The 22,545-nt window shown below is 37.2% G+C and overlaps 1 pseudogene; it reads right to left on the bottom strand.

Moving 5' to 3' along the window:
- Nucleotides 1-546: 546 nt before the first annotated feature.
- Nucleotides 547-4,504, bottom strand: LOC112695612 (probable alpha,alpha-trehalose-phosphate synthase [UDP-forming] 9; annotated as a pseudogene).
- Nucleotides 4,505-22,545: the final 18,041 nt, after the last annotated feature.

Genomic DNA, 22,545 nt, shown 5'->3' with positions numbered 1-22,545 from the left:
TTATCGTAGTTTTTTTTATACTTTAGACATATTTTTCTTTAATTTATATTGTTAGCTACTAAAAATTAATTAAATTCCTTTAAAATAAGAATTAGTAAAATAAAAAATAAATATTTAATTATCATTAAAACAAAACAATGAGATTCACACATAATATAAATTATAAAATTAACAATAATTAAATATTCACTTTTTTACTTCATCAATTTACTTTGACAAAATTTTAAGAAGTCAAGAAAGTGAACAGGTAAAAAAATAATTTGGCTTAAGTTTTTGTTGGCATATTATGAGTTAATCTAGTGTATTTTTTTTACCGCTCTAAAGCCGTATGACCTTTTATATATTTACATTTTGTATTCAAAGGGAAGATATCACTTGTCTAATACCATGCTCAATCAAATTCGTAATTTAACTATACATGAGAAAGAATTATTATATCATTTCAGTATTATTTTGTCATGAATTGAATTATGAGTTTAACTGAATATAAATTATCATCAAGCGAATGTATTGCTAAAAATAAGTCTATTTGCGGTTTCCTAACAATCAAAGCCAGAGACATTCTAATACTTGACTTGCTCACTATCTGAATTAAAAACTAGTTTCTTAAAGCATGATTATGTATATCTCTAGCTTAAAAATAAGTTCTCAACTATCATACCCTAAACCTATCTATGTTATGCTTCCTACACAAGTTCATTTTGCATTTTAAATAACACTCTCAAAAGTCAAAACACACTTCCATTCTTCTAGCTCAAGAAGCACCAAGAGCTTGGAGTAACCTCATCACATCCACTGTATCATCTAAGTAGTACTTAGCTTTACTTGGTTTTTGACCAACAGTGCATGAAAAGATTTCTGGTGCTGGCAAAGATGTTCCACCATAAGCTTTGGTTAATAAGCTCTCAAACATGTCTTCATCAGACCTATCATCCCCAACGCACAATACAAAATCTGGCGATTTCCCATTTTCGGCCATGGAAGAAAGAACCTCCTCTGCAACTAGACCTTTGGTAATCCCCTGCAAATATTAAGATATTTAAGTACAACCATATTCATAGGTTAAGAGATGAAAAAGATTGGTATATACCTGTGGCATTACTTCAATGATATGCTTTCCTTTCTTAACAACTACAGGCTCATTTGCAAGAACACCATCAAGGTGATCTAGCAGCTGCTTGGCTTGCCAAGATCCAAAATCAGGATCCGCGTTGCGATAATGCCTCGGTGTACAATCTCATCACAGGTTCAGCAATGCTTTTCCATACAAAGTTTGTACTAACATGACTCATTTCCCAAGTTGATTCTTGACCCCATCTGCAGAAAAGATCCAACAGAAAAAGAAAAAGCTTCATAAATGCAGATACCAAAAGGAATTTTTTGGATGTCATTGATTATAAAATCACTTGCCTCACAAAATAACCATGCTCAGCTGCTATACCAAGATTCTTACACTAATTGAACCATCCACCCAATGTGGTTTTTCCTCTGCCACTTACTATAAACACTGTGTTATTAGGGTCATTGCAAATGTTATTTAGAATGGCTATGACGGGAGTTTAACAACAGAGGAATGAGGCACAATTGTACCATCATAATCCAGAAAAATTACCCTGCAACTAGTCCTTCTATATGCTGAGACAATGTTGTAATTCGAAACCTTCCTGAAACTTGGAGAAAGGGACAAGACTCTAAAACTCAGACCAAACCCCATTCCCCAGCAACGATTCCTAAAATGATCCTTACAAGAGTGTTCTAGATGCCGCATAAAACTTCTGCTCCAGTAAGCTAAATCATGAGACTTAACATATCGATAGTGCTTATTGTGTCGCAACTGTTGCTCTCCACTTGGCATTTTGATGGCCAAATTCATTGCATTAGCTACACCATTGATGTCCCATGGATTCACCCGGATTGCACTACCAAGAGATGGCGAGCAGTCCATGAATTCGGAAACTACAAGTGCACTTGTATGTGGAGAATCAGGATCAAGTTCTAGAGCTTCATCCATTTTAGAACTCCCCTGCCTACACACTACATACTCATATGGAATCAAATTCATACCATCTCTTACCGCATTCACAACGCAACAATCTGCCAAAGCAACGTAAGAAATCTTCTCATACACAGGAATAGGATGATCAATGATGATCACAGGTTGGTAACCAGCAAAACCAAACCTTTTGTTTATCCTATTAGCAGTAATATATGTCTCCTTCTGCGCTTCCTTGACAATCTGGACAAGCACAAATTCACCCTGAAATTCCGGATACTGCTGAAGGAGTTCTTCCATTGCCAAGAGCTTTAGACTGATACCTTTGAATATGTCCATATCATCAACACCAAGAACAAGTTTCTTACCCTTAAATTTCTTGTAGATTTCTCTGGCTTTGACTAAAGAAGAAGAGTGGTCTAATGCAGATTGAAGCCAACCCACATGAATCCCCACTAGCAAACTTTTAATGCATATTATACGGCCAAAGTATTCAAGCTCAATGTAACCCCTTTTAGATTCAGACTTTAAGCCAAGAATTCGACTACAACACGAAAGAAAATGGCGTGCGTAATCAAATGTATGAAAGCCAATTAAATCTGAATTGAGTAATGCTTTCAAAATTTCATCTCTAACAGGTAAAGTCCTATTGATTTCTGATGAAGGAAATGGACTATGAAGGAAGTATCCTAGCTTGATCTTATTACAACGCCTTCGCAGAAATGTTGGAAGAACCATAAGATGATAATTATGAACCCACACATAATCCTGTTCTGGATTAATGACCTCCATGACTTTATCTGCAAAAATCTTGTTAGCAGACACATAAGCCTGCCATAAGGATCGATCGAAGCCATTGCGAAAGTCAGCATGCATTGGCAACATGTCATGGAATATAGGCCACAAATGTTGCTTGCAGAATCCATTATAGAATTGTTTCTGTAGTTTTGAAGGAATGAAAGTAGGCACACAATTGAACTCCTCCAACAACCTTGTTCGCTAGCATCTTCATCGGCCTTCAAAGATCCCACGTAAAAAACATCTGTTTCAGAAGAGATAGAATCTTTTAACTGCCACAAAATAGAACCTTCATCATAAGTAAAACACCATCTGCCGGTTTTTTTGTCCTTTTCAGCATTGATTGGAAGAAAATTTGCTACTATGATTATCTTTTGGTTGCATTCTGATGAGAAAGTATTTGAATAATCCTCCGCTTCATCATCATCATCATCATCATCCCTTCTTTTGCCATCTACATCAGAAAATGTTCTTGGAACTGTCATAACTCGCCGAAGAGCTCGATGAGTTTGAGGGAAATTTAAAACTTCCCTTGGCACCAAGTCCAACAAATTGATGCATGATCTTGCCACCATCCTTTTTCCAGTGCCAAGTTATTGAGCCTTAAATTTGAAATGTTATCCAAAACTTAAAGAATCTCGAATAAATGAGTAAGGAAGATCAAGCACCTGTGAAGATAGAAGAGAAATAGTTACAACCATAGAGTGAAACAATGCCACAGCAATATATGACACAGGTTAACTACTCAAGCAAAATCCTCTAAATCCAAATACCACTACAGATTAAGAAGCACGTAAATCACACACAAGTATTGGTATATATATAACTTGGAATTCATGTAGCTAATTTCATGAAGATCTCTTTACACTTGACATTTTTTCTCTTGCTCATACCACAGTACAATGATATGCAACCAAAGATTGATTTATCAGAAACATAGAAATGAAAAGTTAAAGAAAGAATTTTAGTGGATATCAAATACCATGAACTCAATTTATGCAGCAACAACACTCCAACTCACATTATGCAGCACTCTAATCCAGAAAATCGATTGAATTGCTTATACCGATTTAGCAACGAAACAACATAGTCATATTGTTCTACTTATCCACCTTATATTAGTATAAATACGTTCATTCAAATTGATTTATCAGTCTGCATAAACTGTAAAATATCGTTTGTGTTTCCTTGATTCAATCCCCCCCCCCCCCTTTTTCAACTCATTAGGAAACCTTCACAAATAAATAAATAAACCATGATAGGACTTTCATCAAAATCCTTAACCAATAAATGAACATTAAGAAAAAAAAATCTTTGAATTAATGAAATAGACCAAGTGTGCAAGTACAACTAATTTATCCTTATCAAAACCCAACTCGAAATTTATGTCCCTGTTAAACATATAAGGAAAGCTAAACTATATTCAGCAGAGTGGAATATCAGTACTGCCAGCTAGATTCAGCAGCATGTGCCATTATTGGTGTTAACAATCTTTGTTTTTCTCATTTTCTCACTGAGCATTGTACTGAAACACGTTTTCCTAACCCCACCAAACACATTAACAACATGCAGAAAGAATAGTTGTAGAAGGCATTTACCTGAGAAGGATCAAACAGATGCAGACAACAAAGGTTGTTTCTTAGAAACTCGTTTCCCTTTGAAGGGTGAACAAACAATGCAACTGAGAAAACCAAATATGAATACATATAAGATATAATAAAAAAGGAGAGAAGGAAAAAGAAAGGATCAAATTGAAGGAAGAGTGAAGGAACAATAATGGGGAAAAAACATATCATATTGTCATGAATAATTCAGAACTAAAAAGTGAGTGTTAACATTTTTCTTTTTAAAATAAAAATGCAAAATATCAGATTTGTTTATGGATAAGAAGGATATTATGACTGATGAGAATTGTGGGAGTTATAAGGGGTTATTGGAACCGAATTGGAATGATGATTCATATCTAATCTAATTAGTACTAACAAATTATTAGCAATTAATTCTATTAACTGAAAATTGAAATAATAAAAAACGTTGGAAACATGTACATATGTTTTGTGAGAGTACGTTTGTTTGATCTCACAAACTACTTAGTATAAACTATAAAGTATAAAGTGAATGAAGCAAAGAAACATGGAAGAAAAATCAAGAAATAACAGATAATCCGGATTTGAATGTAAATTACACTACTTTGCTTGATTTACACTCTTATTTGATGCCTACCTACATTACAGTGCATTAATATACATAATGTCATAATGAAAACAGATTGACCTTGTTTTTCCACTAAACTTAGAAAATATATAATTTCATTTTATCCATATATAGATTTCTTTTGGATAAACATATACATATAATTGAAAGAGAGAGACAGAGAGCATATATTGTTTATAATTAAATAATTAATTCAAGGAATGCGGTTAAGTAGAAGAGATATCTTTTATTATTAATCAAGTATTGAAAGTTTGATCTTTTGGGTCAGATATCTATTCATTAAAGTCTTTACAAGCTAACAAACTCGACAAGTGAATACTTCTATAAATATTATAACATTTCAATGTAGTGAATAAATGTGGAGAAGAGAATGGGGTGATTGAGGGGCAAAAAATTAGGATAATGGAAAAGGATATACATATTATATGGGTATAGAATTAGGGAGTGAGAGTGACCAACATTACACTACTTAAAGCATGTGATGTGGCTGCTCGAATCTCGATCTTGTTGGACCTTACCATGATGCCAACACTGATCTCCCTTTTCTCTCATTCCCTATCATTAATATCTGGTTTCTTCTTTTTCTTTGGCAGTCACATCCATCCTATATATATATTTTGGTATATTTCAATAAACTTTGATTAAAAACAAAAGAGATGAGACGCAATTCATGATGGGTCACACATTATAGTAAAATTAATCTCATTATAAAAGGCAACATAACCAAGTTTAATAATCTGTTTTTCAAGTCCAAGTTATGGTGCTAAATAAGCTACATACTTTCTTCAATATCTAGATCTTAAAGGGTTTATAATAATAATAATAATAATAATAATAATAATAATAATAATAATAATAATGACACGAATATCCCTTCATGGTGGGGTGCTGATGAGCGAATAATTTATACGTTTTTTGGTAGTGTTTTCATATAATTTTTAGCATGTTTTATTCACTTTTTGTTATATTTTTATTAATTTGTATGCAAAATTCACATTTCTGGACTTTACTATGAGTTGGTGTGTTTTTCTGTAATTTCATGTATTTTCTGGTTGAAATTGAGGGACCTGAACAAAAATCTGATTCAGAGGCTGAAAAAGGACTGCAGATGCTGTTGGATTCTGACCCTCCTGCACTCAAAGTAGATTTTCTCGAGCTACATAAATCCAATTGGCGCACTCTCAACTGCGTTGGAAAGTAGACATCTTGGGCTTTCCAACATTATATGATAGTTCATACTTTGCCCAAGATTTGATGGGCCAAACTGGCGTTTAAACACCCACCAGAGACCCTTTTCTGGCATAAAACGCCAGAATTGGCACCAAAGTTGGAGTTAAACGCCCAAACTGGCATCCAACTGGCGTCTAACTCCAGAAACGGCACATGCACGTGAAAGCTAGGAAGCTCAGCCCAAACACTCGCCAAGTAGGCCCCGAAAGTGGATTTCTGCACTCTCTGCATCTAGTTACTCATTCTCTGTAAACCTAGGTTACTAGTTTAGTACAAAAACTACTTTTAGAGATTTATTTTGTAACTTATGACATTTTTAAAAAATCCTATTGTATCTTCTATAGTATGAACCTCTAAACCCCATAGGTAGGGGTGAGGAGCTCTGCTGTGTTTCCATGGATTGATACAATTATTATTGTTTTCTATTCAATCACGTTTGTTTCTATTCTAAGATACTCACTCGTATTTCAACATGGAGAATGTGATGATCCGTGACACTCATCATCATTCCCCAACTTATGAACGTGTGCCTGACAACCACTTCCGTTTTACATGAGCTCAACGTAGTCATTGGGCGACAGCTTGAGTGCGTATCTCTTGGGTTTCTAATCCACGAGTTTGACCTGCATCTCCTAACAACAGAGCACTCAAACTCGTGAGATCAGAACCTTCGTGGTAGAGGCTAGAACCAATTTGTAGCATTCCTAAGATCCGAAAAGTCTAAACCTTGTCTGTGACATTCCGAGTAGGATTTGGGATGAGATGACTGTAACGAGCTTCAAACTCGTGAATGTTGGGTGCAGTGACAGTGTGCAAAAGGATAAATGTATCCTATTCCGACACAAGTGGGAACCGACAGTTGATTAGCCATGCGGGAAATTGTAGAGGACATGTTTTCACTGAGAGGACGGATGGTAGCCATTGACAACAGTGATCTACCAACATACAGCTTGCCATGGAAGGGACATGCGTTTTTGGAAGAAGAAGACAGTAGGAAAGCAGAAATTCAGAAGACAGAGCAACTATAAAACCTCAACTTGCTCTCTATTATTGAATAACAAATACCATTCTTTTCATGCTCTTTTACTTTTCACAAACAAAATCCTTTTTATTTTTAATCTCCTGACTAAGAGTTACAAGATAACATAGCTTGCTTCAAGCTGGCAATCTCCGTGGGATCGACCCTTACTCACGTAAGGTATTACTTGGACGACCCAGTGCACTTGCTGGTCAGCTATGCGGAGTTGTGAAAAGTGTGAATCACAATTTCGCATACCAAGTTTTTGGCGCCGTTGCCGGAGATTGTTCGAATTTGGACAACTGACTGATCATCTTATTGCTTAGATTAGGAAGAATTTATCTTTTTGGTTTAGAGTCACTAACTTTGAGTCCTTTATTTTCTTTTCAAAAAAAAAAAATTTCGTTTCTTGTTTGAGTCTTGTGTCAATTGCATGTTTTAATTTTTCTTAAAAATTTTTGAAAAATATATACATTGTGTTGTTTCTTGATCTTCTAGTTGTTCTTGTTTATTTTCCTTGTTTGATCTTTAGTTTTTCTTGTTTTGTGTCTTTCCTTGTTTTTCTTGTGCATTTTTGAATTATTAGTGTCCAAAATATAAAAATTTTTAAGTTTGGTGTCCTTTGTGTTTTTATTTTCCTAAAGATTTTCAAAAATTGTTCTTGGAGTTCATCTTGATCTTCAAAGTGTTCTTGGTGTTCATCTTGATATTCAAAGTTTTCTTGTTTGTTTTCTTTGTTTTGATCTAAAAATTCTAAGTTTGGTGTCATTTTATTGTTTTTCTCTTTCCACATTAAATTCAAAAATATCTTTTCTCTTTATTTTAATTGAATTTTCGAATTTTCCTTTTAAAAAAATTTCAGATTTTTATTTTAAAATTTTTATTTTTTTCTTATCTTAGTTTTTAATTTCAAAATTCAAATCTTTTTCAAAAATCATACCTTTTTCAAAATCTTATCTTATCTTTTCTAATCTCAAATTTTAAAATCATATATTTTTCAAATCTTTTCTTTTATTTATTTTCTTACAAGTATCTTTAATTTTAAGACATATCTTTTTCAAAACTTCCTAATCACTTTCTCTCTCTTCATTTTTCGAAAATCATATCCAAAATTTTTCAAATCTTTTTAATTAATTAATTAGTTTCGTTTTCTAATTTCTTTTATTTGTTTTTCCCTTCTTAATTTTTTAAACTTATATTCAATTTTTCATTTATTTAATTTATTTTTTTCCTTTTTATTTTGGTTTTCAAAAAAAAATGAGAGAAAAATTGTTTATTTGCAATTCACATCATCTTCCTTCTCCATCATGGACCTAAATGGAAATGAACAGTCCAGAAGGACTCTGGGGTCATATGCTAACCCCATTACTGCTTCATATGGAAGTAATATCTGTATACCCTCCATCAGAGCCAGTAATTTTGAGTTAAATCCTCACTTCATTATCATGGTGCAGCAAAATTGTCAGTATTTCGGTCTTCCACAGGAAGAACCTACTGAGTTTTTGGCACAGTTCTTATAAATTACTGACACAGTATGTGATAAAAAAGTAGATCAGAATGTCTACAGATTATTGCTGTTTTCATTTGCTGTAAAAGACCAAGCTAAGAGATGGTTAAACAACCAACCCAAGGCCAGCATAAGAACATGGAAACAGTTGTCAGACAAATTTCTGAATCAATATTTCGCTCCAAAAAGGATGACACAGCTAAGGCTGGACATCCAAGGCTTTAAACAAGAGGATAATGAATCTCTTTATGATTCCTGGGAGAGGTACAGATAGATGCTAAGGAAATGCCCCTCTGAAATGTTTTCAGAGTGGGTGCAGTTAGACATCTTCTACTACGGGCTTACAGCAAAGGCCCAGATATCTCTAGACCACTCAGCTTGAGGATCTATACACATGAGAAAGACAATTGAGGAAGCTCAAGAGCTCATTGATACAGTTGCTAGAAATCAGCATCTGTACTTAAGTAGTGAGTCCTCCATGAAAGAAGAGGCTAAAGCAGTATCCACCGAACTTAGTCCTCCAGAACAAGTTGCTGAACTCAATCAGTAATTACTTGCTCTAAAAAAACAGTTAGCAGAATTTAAAGAGATGCTACAAGACACTCAAAATGCTAACAAGAATATAGAAGCACAATTAGATCAGACAAGACAATAATTATCTAAACAAAAAATAGAAGAGTGTCAAGCTGTTCATCTGAGGAGTGGAAAGACATTGAATGCCTTAACTCAAGGCAGCAAGAAGGCAAGAAAGGAACAAATGACAGAGGATGATCAAGCCACTGCCCAAAATCTCTCTGAGAGCCCAGAGAGGAATGATTCTGGCGTTCAAACGCCATAAAAGGGTACAAAATTGGTGTTAAACACCCAGTGGATGGCCAATTCTGGCGTCCAAACACCAGAAAAGGGTAGAAAATTGGCGTTAAACGCCCATCCAGTCCCCAATCCTGGCGTTCAAACGCCAATAAGGGATCAGACACCTGTAGGTGCTGATAACAACCCCAATAAGGGATCAGGCTTCTCGAACTACTTCTGTAGGAAATAAACCTGTAGTAACTAAGGTTGAAGAATATCAAGCCAATATGCCTTATCCTCAAAAATTCTGCCAAGCAGAACAGGATAAACAATTTGCCCGCTTTGCAGACTATCTCAGGACTCTTGAAATAAAGATTCCATTTGCAGAGGCACTTGAGCAAATACCCTCTTATGCTAAGTTCATGAAAGAGATCTTAAGTCATAAGAAGGATTAGAGAGAAACTGAAAAAGTTTTCCTCACTGAAGAATGCAGTGCAGTCATTCTGAAAATATTACCAAAGAAGCTTAAAGATCCTGGAAGCTTTATGATACCATGCACATTAGAGGGTGCTTGTACCAAGACAACTCTATGCGATTTTGGGGCGAGTATCAACTTGATACCTGCATCCACTATCAAAAGCTTGGTTTGACTGAAGAAGTCAAACCAACCTGGATATGTCTCCAACTTGCTGATGGTTCTATTAAAATGCCATCAGGCGTAATTGAAGACATGATTGTGAAGGTTGGGTCATTCGCCTTTCCCACTGACTTTGTAGTGCTAGAAACGGAGGAGCACAAGAGTGCAACTTTCATTCTAGGAAGACCTTTCCTAGCAACTGGACAAACTCTCATTGATGTCAAAAAATGGGAAGTGACCCTGAGAGTCAATGAGGATGAGTTTAAGTTGAATGCTGTCAAAGTTATGTAGCATCTAGACACATCAAGAGACTGTATGAGCATTGATATTATTGACTCCTTGGTGGAGGAGGTCAATATGACTGAGAGTCTTGAATTAGAGCTAGAGGACATCTTTAAAGATGTTCAGCCTGATTTGGAGGAATCAGAGAAAACAGAAGAACCTCTGATAACTCCTCATGAAGAGGAGAAGCCTCCTACGTCTGAGCTCAAACCACTACCACCATCCCTAAAATATGCATTTCTGGAAGAAGATGACACTTTTCCAGTGATCATAAGCTCTGCCTTAGAGCCACAGGAAGGGGAAGCACTACTTCAGGTGCCAAGGACACACAGGACAGCTCTTGGGTGGTCCATAAGTGATCTTAAGGGCATTAGCCCAGCCAGATGCATGCACAAGATCCTATTGGAGGATGATGCCAAGCCAGTAGTTCAACCACAGAGGCGGATGAATCCCGCCATGAAGGAGGTGGTGCAGAAAGAGTCACTAAATTACTAGAGACTGGGATTATTTATCCTATTTCGGATAGTCCCTGGGTGAGCCCTGTCCAAGTTATCCCCAAAAAGGGAGGCATGACAGTGGTTTATAATGAAAAGAATGAACTGGTTCCTACAAGAGCAGTTACAAGGTGGCATATGTGTATTGACTACAGAAGGCTCAATACAGCCACCAGAAAGGATCATTTTCCTTTACCATTCATAGACCAGATGCTAGAGAGACTAGCAGGTCATGATTACTACTGCTTTTTGGATGGCTACTCAGGTTATAACCAGATTGCAGTAGATCCTCAGGACCAAGAGAAAACCGCGTTCACATGTCCATATGGAGTATTTGCCTACATAAGGATGCCATTTGGTCTGTGCAATGCACTTGCAACCTTTTAGGGGTGCATGCTCTCTATCTTCTATGATATGGTAGAGAAATTTCTGAAAGTCTTCATGGATGACTTCTCAGTATTTGGAGACTCATTCAGCTCCTGTCTTGATCATCTAGCACTTTTTCTGAAAAGGTGCCAAGAGACTAACCTGGTTTTAAACTGGGAGAAATGTCACTTTATGGTGACTGAAGGAATTGTCCCTGGGTATAAAATCTCAAACAGGGGAATAGAGGTGGATCAAGCTAAGGTAGAAGTAATTGAAAAATTACCACCACCTGCCAATGTTAAGGCAATCAGAAGCTTTCTGGGGCATGCAGGATTCTATAGAAGGTTTATAAAGGATTTTTCAAAAATTACAAAACCTCTAAGCAATCTGTTCGCTGCTGATATGCCATTTATCTTTGACACAGAGTGTCTGCAGGCGTTTGAGACTCTGAAAGCTAAGCTGGTCACAGCACTAGTCATTTCTGCACCAGAATGGACATTACCATTTGAACTAATGTGTGATGCCAGTGACCATGCCATTGGTGCAGTATTGGGACAGAGGCATGAAAAGCTTATGCATGTCATTCATTATGTTAGCCGCGTTTTAAATGATGCGCAGAAGAATTACACAACCACAGAAAAAGAGTTGCTTGCAGTGGTTCATGCCATTGACAAGTTCAGATCTTATTTAGTAGGATCAAAAGTGATTGTGTACACTGACCATGCTGCTCTAAAATATCTTCACAAAGCAGGATTCAAAACCCAGACTCATAAGATGGGTGTTGCTTCTGCAAGAGTTTGATATAGAAATAAGAGACAGAAAAGGGACAGAGAACCAAGAAGCTGACCACCTGTCCCGGATAGAACCAGTAGTAGGAGCATCCCTCTCTTTTACTGAGATCTCTGAAACCTTTCCGGATGAGCAATTGTTTGCCATTTAGGAAGCACCATGGTTTGCAGACATTGCAAACTATAAAGCTGTGAGATTCATACCCAAAAAGTACAGTAGGCAGCAAACAAAGAAATTGGTTTCTGATGCAAAGTACTACTTGTGGGATGAACCATACCTCTTTAAGAGGTGTGCAGACGGAATAATCTGTAGATGTGTACCTAGAGAAGAGGCGCAGAAGATCCTATGGCACTGCCATGGATCACAATATAGAGGACATTTTGGAAGTGAGCGAACAGCCACAAGGGTCCTTCAATGTGGCTTCTACTGGCCTACTCTCTATAGAGACTCTCGAGAGTTTGTACGTAACTGTGACAGCTACCAGAGAGCTGGTAATCTGCCTCATGGTTACGCCATGCCTCAGCAAGGGATCTTAGAGATTGAGTTATTTGATGTATGGGGTATTGACTTCCTGGGACCTTTCCCACCTTCATATGAAAACACTTATATTTTGGTGGCAGTAGATTATGTATCTAAATAGGTGGAGGCAATTGCAACACCCACTAATGATACTAAAACAGTGATAAAGTTCTTCCAGAAGCATATCTTCAGCAGGTTTGGTGTCCCTAGAGTACTGATCAGTGATGGAGGCACTCATTTCTGCAATAAACAGCTTGACTCTGCTCTGGTTCGATATGGAATTAATCACAAAGTAGCAACTCCATATCACCCATAGACAAATGGGCAGGCTGAAGTCTTAAATAGAGAACTAAAACAAATCCTGAAACAGATTGTAAACACCCGTAGAAGGGATTGGGCAAGAAGTCTGGATGATGCTCTGTGGGCATACAGAACTGCATTCAAGACTCGTATAGGGACCTCTCCATACCAGCTTGTGTATGGAAAAGCCTGTCATTTGCCAGTGGAACTAGAACACAAGGCCTACTGGGTAACCAGGTTCCTAAACCTTGATGCTAAGGTAGCTGGAGAGAAGAGATTACTCCAGTTGAATGAGCTAGAGGAGTTCAGACTCAATGCTTTCGAAAATGCTAAAATTTACAAGGAAAAAGCAAAAAGGTGGCATGACAGAAAGCTGTCATCTAGCGTCTTTGAGCCAGGACAGAAGGTTCTGCTATTTAACTCTAGGCTCAGATTGTTCCTTGGGAAACTGAAATCCCGATGGAAGGGACCATATGTGATTACACGTGTGTCACGATATGGATATGTAGAGCTTCAAGATATTGACTCTGACAAAAAGTTCATTGTTAATGGGCAGAGAGTCAAACATTATCTTGAAGGTAATGTTAAGCAAGAATGCTCAAAGCTGAGACTAGATTAAAGCTCACTGTCAAGCTATTGACATTAAAGAAGCGCTTATTGGGAGGCAACCCAATCCTATTTATCTATGTTAATCACTTTCTCATTTTTATTTTTTAGTGTTCGTCTATGGCTTCTTTAGGTTAATGATCATGTGAAGACACAAAAACAATTACAAAATTAAAGTGGAATAAAAAACAGCATAAAAAAATAGCACACGCTGGAGAATGAGCTTTTAAATGCCAGTAAGAATAGCAGAATGGGAGTTTAACGCCCAGTCTGGCAGCATTATGGGCGTTAAACGCTAGAATTGGCAGTCGGACTGGCATTTAACACCAGAAAGGGCTGTCTAGAGTCTGGCTGGCGTTAAATGCTAGAAAAGGGCATCAGCCTGGCGTTTAATATAGGAAAGGTAGCAGAGCTGGCGTTAAATGCCAGCATTGGCACACAGAGGGCGTTTAAATGCCAGAAAGGTGCAGGAATGAGAATTCCTTGACACCTCAGGATCTGTGGATCCCACAGGATCCCTACCTACCCCAATTCACTCATTCCTCTTCACACCTTTCCATAACACTCTTTCCCACCCACTCAAATTCAAACCATTTCCCTCCCAAACCCAACCCCTTTCACACAGATTCTCTCTCTCCCTTACCCTATAAATACCCCTCCATAATCCTTCATTTTCACACATCACCAACACTCCCAATCCCCCCTTAGCCGAACTACTCGTACACCTCCATCTCCTCCATTTCTTATTCTTCTCCTTCTTTCTTTCTTCTTTTGCTCGAGGACGAGCAAATCTTTTAAGTTTGGTGTGGAAAAAGCTCTGCTTTTTGTTTTTCCATAACCATTAATGGCACTTAAGGCCGGAGAAACCTATAGGAAGAGGAAAGGGAAGGCAGTTGCTTCCAACTCTGAGTCATGAGAGATGAAGAGATTCATCTCAAAAGCCCATCAAAGATTATGGAGCAAACAAGAGATCCCACTCATGGACCTCAACAAAAGCATGAGGAAGTCCCTCACCAAGAAATTGCTAAGATGCCTCAAGGGATGCATTTTCCTCCACACAACTATTGGGAGCAACTCAACACCTCTTTAGGAGATTTGAGTTCCAATATGGAGCAACTAAGGATGGAGCACCAATAGCACTCCGTTACCCTCCATGAAATTAGAGAGGACCAAAGGGCCATGAGGGAGGAGCAAAAAAGGCAAGGAAGAGACATTGAGGAGCTTAAGCACTCCATAGGATCTTCAAGAGGAAGAACTAGCCGCCATCACTAAGGTGGACCCGTTCTTTAATTTCCTTGTTCTCATTTTTCTATTTTTTGGTTTCCTATGCTTGATGTTTTGTCTATGTTTGTGTCTTTATTACATGATCATTAGTGTCTAGTGTCTATGCCTTGAAGCTATGAATGATTCCATGAATCCCTTACCTTTCTTAAATGAAAAATGTTTCTAATTGCAAAAGAACAAGAAGTACATGAATTTCGAATTCTATCTTGAAATTAGTTTGATTATTTTGAGGTGGTGGCAATACTTTTTGTTTTTTGAATGAATGCTTGAACAGTGCATATTTTTTATAGTGAAGTTTATGAATGTTAAAGTTTTTGGCTCTTGAGAGAATGATGAAAAAAAGGAGAAATGTTATTGATAATTTGAAAAATCATAAAATTGATTCTCAAAGTAAGAAAAAGCAATGAAAAAAATAAAAAAGCTTGCGGAAAAAAAGGAAAAAAGGTGGCAAAAAAATAATAAAGAAAAAAAAGAAAAAGAAAAGAAAAAGCAAGCAGAAAAAGCCAGTAGCCCTTTAAACCAAAATGCAAGGGTAAAAAGGATCCAAGGCTTTGAGCATTAATGGATAGGAGGGCCCAAACGAATAAAATCTGGGTCTAAGCGGCTAAATCAAGCTGTCCCTAACCATGTGCTTGTGTCATGAAGGTCCAAGTGAAAAGCTTGAGACTGAGTGGTTAAAGTCGTGATCCAAAGCAAAAAGATTGTGCTTAAGAACTCTGGGCACCTCTAGCTGGGAACTCTAGCAAAGCTGAGTCACAATCTGAAAAGGTTCACCCAGTTATGTGTCTATGGCATTTATGTATCCGGTGGTAATACTGGAAAACAAAATGCTTAGGGTTACGACCAAGACTCATAAGTAGCTGTGTTCAAGAATTAACATACTGAACTAGGAGAATCAAACACTATTTGAATTCTGAGTTCCTATGGATGCCAATCATTCTGAACTTCAAAGGATAAAGTGAGATGCCAAAACTGTTTAGAAGCAAAAAGCTACTAGCCCCGCTTCATCTAATTAAAACTAAGCATGAAGGTAATAATATCGGCAAGAACAAAGTAGATTGTTGACCAATCTCCACATTTTGTTACTGTTAATGGAGGTAAGAATGAAGCGCAGAAATGGGTGCTGCTTTCAGATCTAAACAACGAGCAAAGTGCAACTCTGTGAATGGCGTCGCGCTTGATGCGTGAGGAGGAGAGAATTCAGTCAATTGGCAGTGCACTCTTTGGTATAGTGGGTTGAAGTTTCTCGCAATGGCTATGGTGGAGCACTGCATTTCAGTTTGGAGGGAAAGATTGTACGCACCAGAGCCAGATAGAGTCCTAGCAAAGTTACAGGAGTAGCATTTTGGAGTGGGTATTGACAGCAACCGATTGCTGCGGCAGCGGGCGGCTGAGGATACCATTCAAATGATGGAAGATAAAGGCGGGGAAGAAGATGAGTTTTCTTTGGTTCAAATAGTTTAAAATGTGGAATTTGGATATTCTAACTTTTGAATTTTCATTTTAGAGGGTAAAGTGTGATCTCTCACCCTTGAATGATTTTTCTCTTATATTTTCTCTTGGTTTCACCTATAAAATAAATAGTAAGAGTTCACACTTTATCCTCTAAGGTGAAACTCAAAATTTAGAGGATCCAAATTATAAAATGTGATAGTGTTAGGATGGGAAAGGGTCGGGTCTTGGTGTGAGTTTTTTCAAGTCTAAGAGACCCCAATCCAAAAAATAAATAAATAAATAAAAAATGTGTCTGAAAGTTCTTATGGTTTAGAAAAATTGGTTGAATTTATGGCCTTCTTTTAAACTTGATCAATTAATTCTCAAACCAAAAAATGAAAATGTGCTTCTATTTAGACTGCAAAATTGATTATGCAGGAGACAATTTTATTTTGTCTCGAACGAAAATAAAAACAGAACAAGGAGGAGAAAAAGACACAGACATGTATCATAGTTCAGCTACCTTGTGCAATATAACCTACATCCAGTGGTAGAATTTTCACTATCTTTCTAAAATTTTACATTCACCAATACCCAAAGATTCAACCTAATCCAATCAGGGGCAAATCAAACTTCTACCTAAGCTTGACTTGGCTAAATTCACTTTCTAAACTCATAACACACTAAGTGCTCACCTAACTTAGCAAAGGACACCTTTCAAATATAAGACACAAAATAGAAAAACAATCAAAAGAGATATGACATAAAAATTGACTTTTCTCTCTAAATTACCTCTCTTTTCCTTTTCTTTCAATGACTTTTTCTTTATGCCTTACATATATGCCTTTTTCATTGAAGTAAAACAATGAAAGATAAAACATAAAAATTGAATTCAAAGATAAACTATGAAGGAGATGATGTAGAGCATCTCAAAAGCTATATGCTTAATCGTGTTTTTGAGTTCTCAAATGTAGCTTTTCAACTTGGCGGAACACTCCTTTTAATATAGGTGCAATGCTTTCAAGACTTTAAACGTTAAGTTGTGAGAATTCTCTGAAACCAGAATTTGGGTTTTCTCTCTGGTGCACGAAATTGTAAATCACACTTTTCACAACTCGTACCACTAACCAGCAAGTGCACTGGGTCATCCAAGTAATACCTTACGTGAGTAAGGGTCGAATCCCACGGAGATTGTTGGCTTGAAGCAAGCTATGGTTATCTTGTAACTCTTACTCAGGATAATAATAATTCTCAGTTTTGATTGGTAGTAAATAAAAAGCATGGATTAAATAATACTTGTTATGCAGTAATGGAGAATATGTTGGAGTTTTGGAGATGCTTTGTCTTCTGAATCTCTGCTTTCCCTCTGTCTTCTTCTTCATGCACGCAAGGTTCCTCCTATGGCAAGCTATGCGTTGGTGGATCACCGTTGTCAATGGTACCATCCGTCCTCTGAGTGAAAATGGTCCAAGTGTGCTATCACCGCACGGCTAATCATCTGTCGATTCTCACTCATGCTGGAATAGGATTCATTGATCCTTTTGTGTCTATCACTATGCTCAACTCTTGTTAGTTTGAAACTCGTCACAGTCATTCAATCCCTGAATCCTACTCGGAATACCACAGACAAGGTTTAGACTTTCCGGATTCTCAAGAATGCTGCCAATGGATTCTAGCTTATACCATGAAGATTCTGATTAAGGAATCCAAGAGATACTCATTCAATCTAAGATAGAATGGAGGTGGTTGTCAGACACGCGTTCATAGGTTGAGAATGGTGATGAGTGTCACAGATCATCACATTCATCATATTGAAGTGCGAATGAGTATCTTAGATAGAAACAAGCGTGTTTGAATGAAAAACAGAAATAATTGCATTAATTCATCAAGACACAGCAGAGCTCCTCACCCCCAACAATGGAGTTTAGAGACTCATGCCGTCAAACAGTACCAAGTTCAGATCTAAAAATGTCATGAGATACAAAATAAATCTCTAAAAGTTATTTAAATACTAAATTAGTAACCTAGGTTTATAGAAAATGAGTAAACTGAGATAGATAGTGCAGAAATCCACTTCTGGGGCCCACTTGGTGTGTGCTGGGGCTGAGCTTTGACCTTTACACGTGCATAGGCTGTTTCTGGAGTTAAACACCAGGTTGTAACCTGTTTCTGGCGTTTAACGCCAGAATGGAACATGGAACTGGCGTCAAACGCCAGTTTACATCATTTATCTTCGAGAAAAGTATGGACTATTATATATCGCTGGAAAGCTCTGAATGTCTACTTTCCAACACAATTGAGATCGCACTAATTGGACTCCTGTAGCTCCAGAAAATTCATTCCGAGTGCAGGGAGGTCAGAATCCAACAACATCAGCAGTCCTTTTTCAGCCTGAATCAAATGTTTGCTTAGATCCTTCAATTTCAGTCAGAAAATACCTAAAATCACAGAAACACACACGAACTCATAGTAAAGTCCAGAAATATGAATTTTTCCTAAAAAATAATAAAAATATACTAAAAACTAACTAAAACATACTAAAAACTACATGAAATTACCCCCAAAAGCGTATAAGATATCCACTCATCACTCTCCTCAAGCAAACTGAAGTTAATTTTTTCTTTTTGTAAGGAGTAAGATTGCCAAGGCTAGCGTTTGTTGAAATAAGTCAATACATTGAATCTTGAACCGGCTGAAGTCTTCCCCTTCTTTTCATAAATCAAACAAAAAAAATCAGGGATTAAGATCAGAGTTAAGCAGCGCAGAAGAGAGATGAACAGTAGTAGCTTCATTGATTTGGGTTCCTCGATGAGTTTGCCAAATCAAAACCTTAATCTTGTACTTTGGTCCTAAATTTCAATATCAGTCATTGATTACAACAAAAGAAAGTAGCCTCCACTTTTTTCTTGTTATCCAAAATGTATGTGCAGAGAGAAGGTGAATTCAACAAGTAATTGACTTGCATGATAATAGAAATATTTTACCTTTTTTCTTCTGATTATGCTTGATTTAAGCATTTTGATTTTGGATCTATTGATTTGACAGTACCTCCAAAATTTTGCTTTTCCTTCTTTCTTTTTTGATGTTCGATCGAAAGATCAACTCCCTTTTTCTTCTCTGTGCTTAACCCGTATTAATAAAGCTCCACCAGTAATAAAATTCTTTTTCTTTCATGAAAGCAATGGGCTAGACTATGAGTTTGGTCCTAGTAGCTGTGATTTAGACACTTGGTTCTATTGTTTTAGCTGCACAAATAATTTTTGAGCCTACTACATTGACACAGGAATCAAACACACATTGGGAGGTTTTAACCCAACCAAATATAAAGTTTGTCATCAATATTTATTTTATTTTTTAATAAATACAACAATTTTTTCCTTGATGACAAACATCATTCAAAAATAGAAATAAAGGGAATGAAATACAAGATTTAGATTAGAGAATTCTGTAAGATCCAAAACTTTTGAAAAGTCTTATTATGATCAAGTCCCAAATCATATAGTTATTTACAGTCTTAATTTCAGAAATTATTTTATTAAAGATAATTAAGGCAAGTTTTGATTTATTGAATTTGAGGTGAGTTATGATTATTATCCAATTTTATAATTATTGGATTATTTTCTATATTTTGATTATAAACTTGATAGTTATGAAATAATAAGGATTTTATATGATTTGGATTAAATAGTTAATATTTTAAATATTAATACTGCTATTTTGGAAAATAGAGAAATTAATTATATTATTTCTAATTTTTAGATTTGGGTATTTTATTGAAAATAATTTGTAAAATTGATGAACAAATAGTATTTTCTATATATTAGTGTTGGATTTAATTGAGTTTCAATTACTATATTATCCCTACTCTTACATGAAATTACAAAAATGCCCTTAACCCTAATTTTGAAAAAATGAAACCCCTATCCCCCTAGCCCTTAGCAGCCGCACCCCAACCCTCCTTCCTTGCCTCAGTAGCAATGCATACTACATTTCCTTTTTTTGAAAGAAAGAAAAGTAGAAAAATAAGAAGGGGGAGGCTGGGAAGGGAAATCTGAGAGGGGAGGAGGGCGGCGTAGCCGTCGATGCCTGTCACCGTGCCGATCGTCCTCACCACCGCCGCTGGAGGAGCCGTGACCAACGCGTCATTGTCGCTGAAGATCCGCATCGCTGTCCAACCGCCATCGCACCGTCGCCTGACCGAGGAGGGGGAAGAGCGCCGCGCCTCACTGTCTCGCCGCCGCTGAACTCGCGCGCAGGGAGGGAGAGGATGCGCGAAAGGGAGGCACTGCGGGGAAGCCATTACCATATGCCACCATCGCCGAGCATGGGGCCGCTGTTCTCCTCGTCGCCGACCAGCCCATCTCATCGCCGCCGTCGAACCCGTCCCTTGCTGCTGTCTTTGAAGCTGCAAATAGAGAAGAGGGAAAAGGATGAGTCGCGAGGAAGCAACGCTGCCCTTCCATCGCCGCTGCTGCCACGGTTGTGGAGGAGGGTATCCCCGTCGCCGTGGGTGGTTCCAACGCCCTTGCTGTCGTGCCGTCAGAGTCTGCCGCCATGGCCGCTGGTCTCCTAGCTGCTGTTGTGGTTGGGGGTCTGCTGTGTATGGTCGCCGGAAAGCCTCTCTACCGCCAGAGAACGCTTTGCCGGTAAGGGTTTTAAATTGTGATTTCTGTCCTTTGGATTTTGAAAAGGTTTTGATGCTACGTGGTTATTATAGCTGACCCATCGGAGCCTCTGGCCACTATCGGAGCTGTTGCCGGAGTCTGGTCACCGCTGCCGCTTGAGGTGGCTGCCGTGCTGCCGCCGAACCGGTTTGGAGACCGCCACCGTTTCGGTTTAGCCGTTTCTCCTTCGGTTTGGTAAGCGTTTTCGGTTTGAAAGTCTTTTGGTTACTATTCTGTCATCATACACTAAGGTTTTGCGGTATCTATTACTATAAGATTGAGTTTCTATTGTTAAATGTCGCGATTAGTATTGCTATGGTTACCGCGGGAGTGGCTTGGAGCCGAGGTTGTGGTTGTTGGTGATTTCAGTTTAAGAGAGGAGGTTTATGTTATGCATTTAGATTATGATTTTGGCGTTTTGAGGTAGGGGCGCTTTCCAAAAACTATACTTTATGTATTGGAATTATTACATATGGATACTGTTGTGAGAAAATGTGTATTTGGTGATTGTATCGGCCTTATGTATAATTTGATTGTATCGAATGATTATGAATGTTTGTTTGGCTGAATTGTTGTGCGGCTTTGTGAAATGTAATGTTTTGAAGTTGATTCTTTAAAGTGGGTCAATTATTTTGATGATGTGAAAAGTCGAATGCAATTTTGAATTCAGCCTGGTTTATTTTAGTTGACCTGGTTTTGGACAAAGGATTTGTTACTGAACCGTTTCTTTAAAGCTTTAAAAAAATGAGCTTATTCGCCTAATAATGATTTTACTTTGAAAAGGTTTCCTTAAAATATGGAATTGAGATGACTGTTGGATTTTGGCTTACCTTGGACTGATTTTGAAATTTGGACTATTGAAAAGGATTGTGGAACGATTTTGTTGGGACCCGTACCGGGTGGCAAAGTCCAAGTTTTAGGGGAGGTGCTGCTGAAATTCTGGTAGAATCCGGGACTTTACTTAAATGGTATTTGAAAACTTATGAATTAACGGCTTCTACTATTTTATCCGAATTATTAAGAAAGGGATGACTTATGCTTTTGAAATGACTTACTAAAAAGGAAATTTGTGATTTAGTCTTGTTTCTCAAGAAAGGTATTACATTTCCTTTGTGAACAAGTTATTTAAATGAAACTTATGCTTTAAGGCCGTTGGAATGAGAAAGAGGTTTATGCCTTTGAATTTGACTTGGGGTTTTCAATTAAAGAAGTTTCAATGGTTTTGAAAGAACATGAGTGTTTATTGACAAGTCTCATTTTAAAGTATTTTGGGAAATGTTTTAAGTACTCCTTGAGTTCTGAATTTTTGCAAGACTAAAACAGTTTCTGAGCAGCTGAAACGTTTTATAATTCCTCATGGGGTTGAAGCTGGTTTTTGTTTAAGTAAAGGAAAAGTCTTTGAAAGGAGTAATTAATTTCATGACTTTGTATGGCTTAGACCCTATTTTGTTACTCAAATCAGGAAGCCAATGTTTTAATGATTTTAAGTGAATTTGAGGGAATGAGTTTTATGAATCTCCCGTAAAGACTTGAGACTCTGCCGAGAAACTTTGTTATAAAATCCCATTGTTGGATGGATGATTTTGAATTTTCAAAATGAATCTTTAACTTTCCATGG

This window comes from Arachis hypogaea, chromosome 1 (assembly GCF_003086295.3).
Source record: "Arachis hypogaea cultivar Tifrunner chromosome 1, arahy.Tifrunner.gnm2.J5K5, whole genome shotgun sequence".
Taxonomy (NCBI): domain Eukaryota; kingdom Viridiplantae; phylum Streptophyta; class Magnoliopsida; order Fabales; family Fabaceae; genus Arachis; species Arachis hypogaea.
This window is presented reverse-complemented; position numbering and strand designations above follow the sequence as displayed.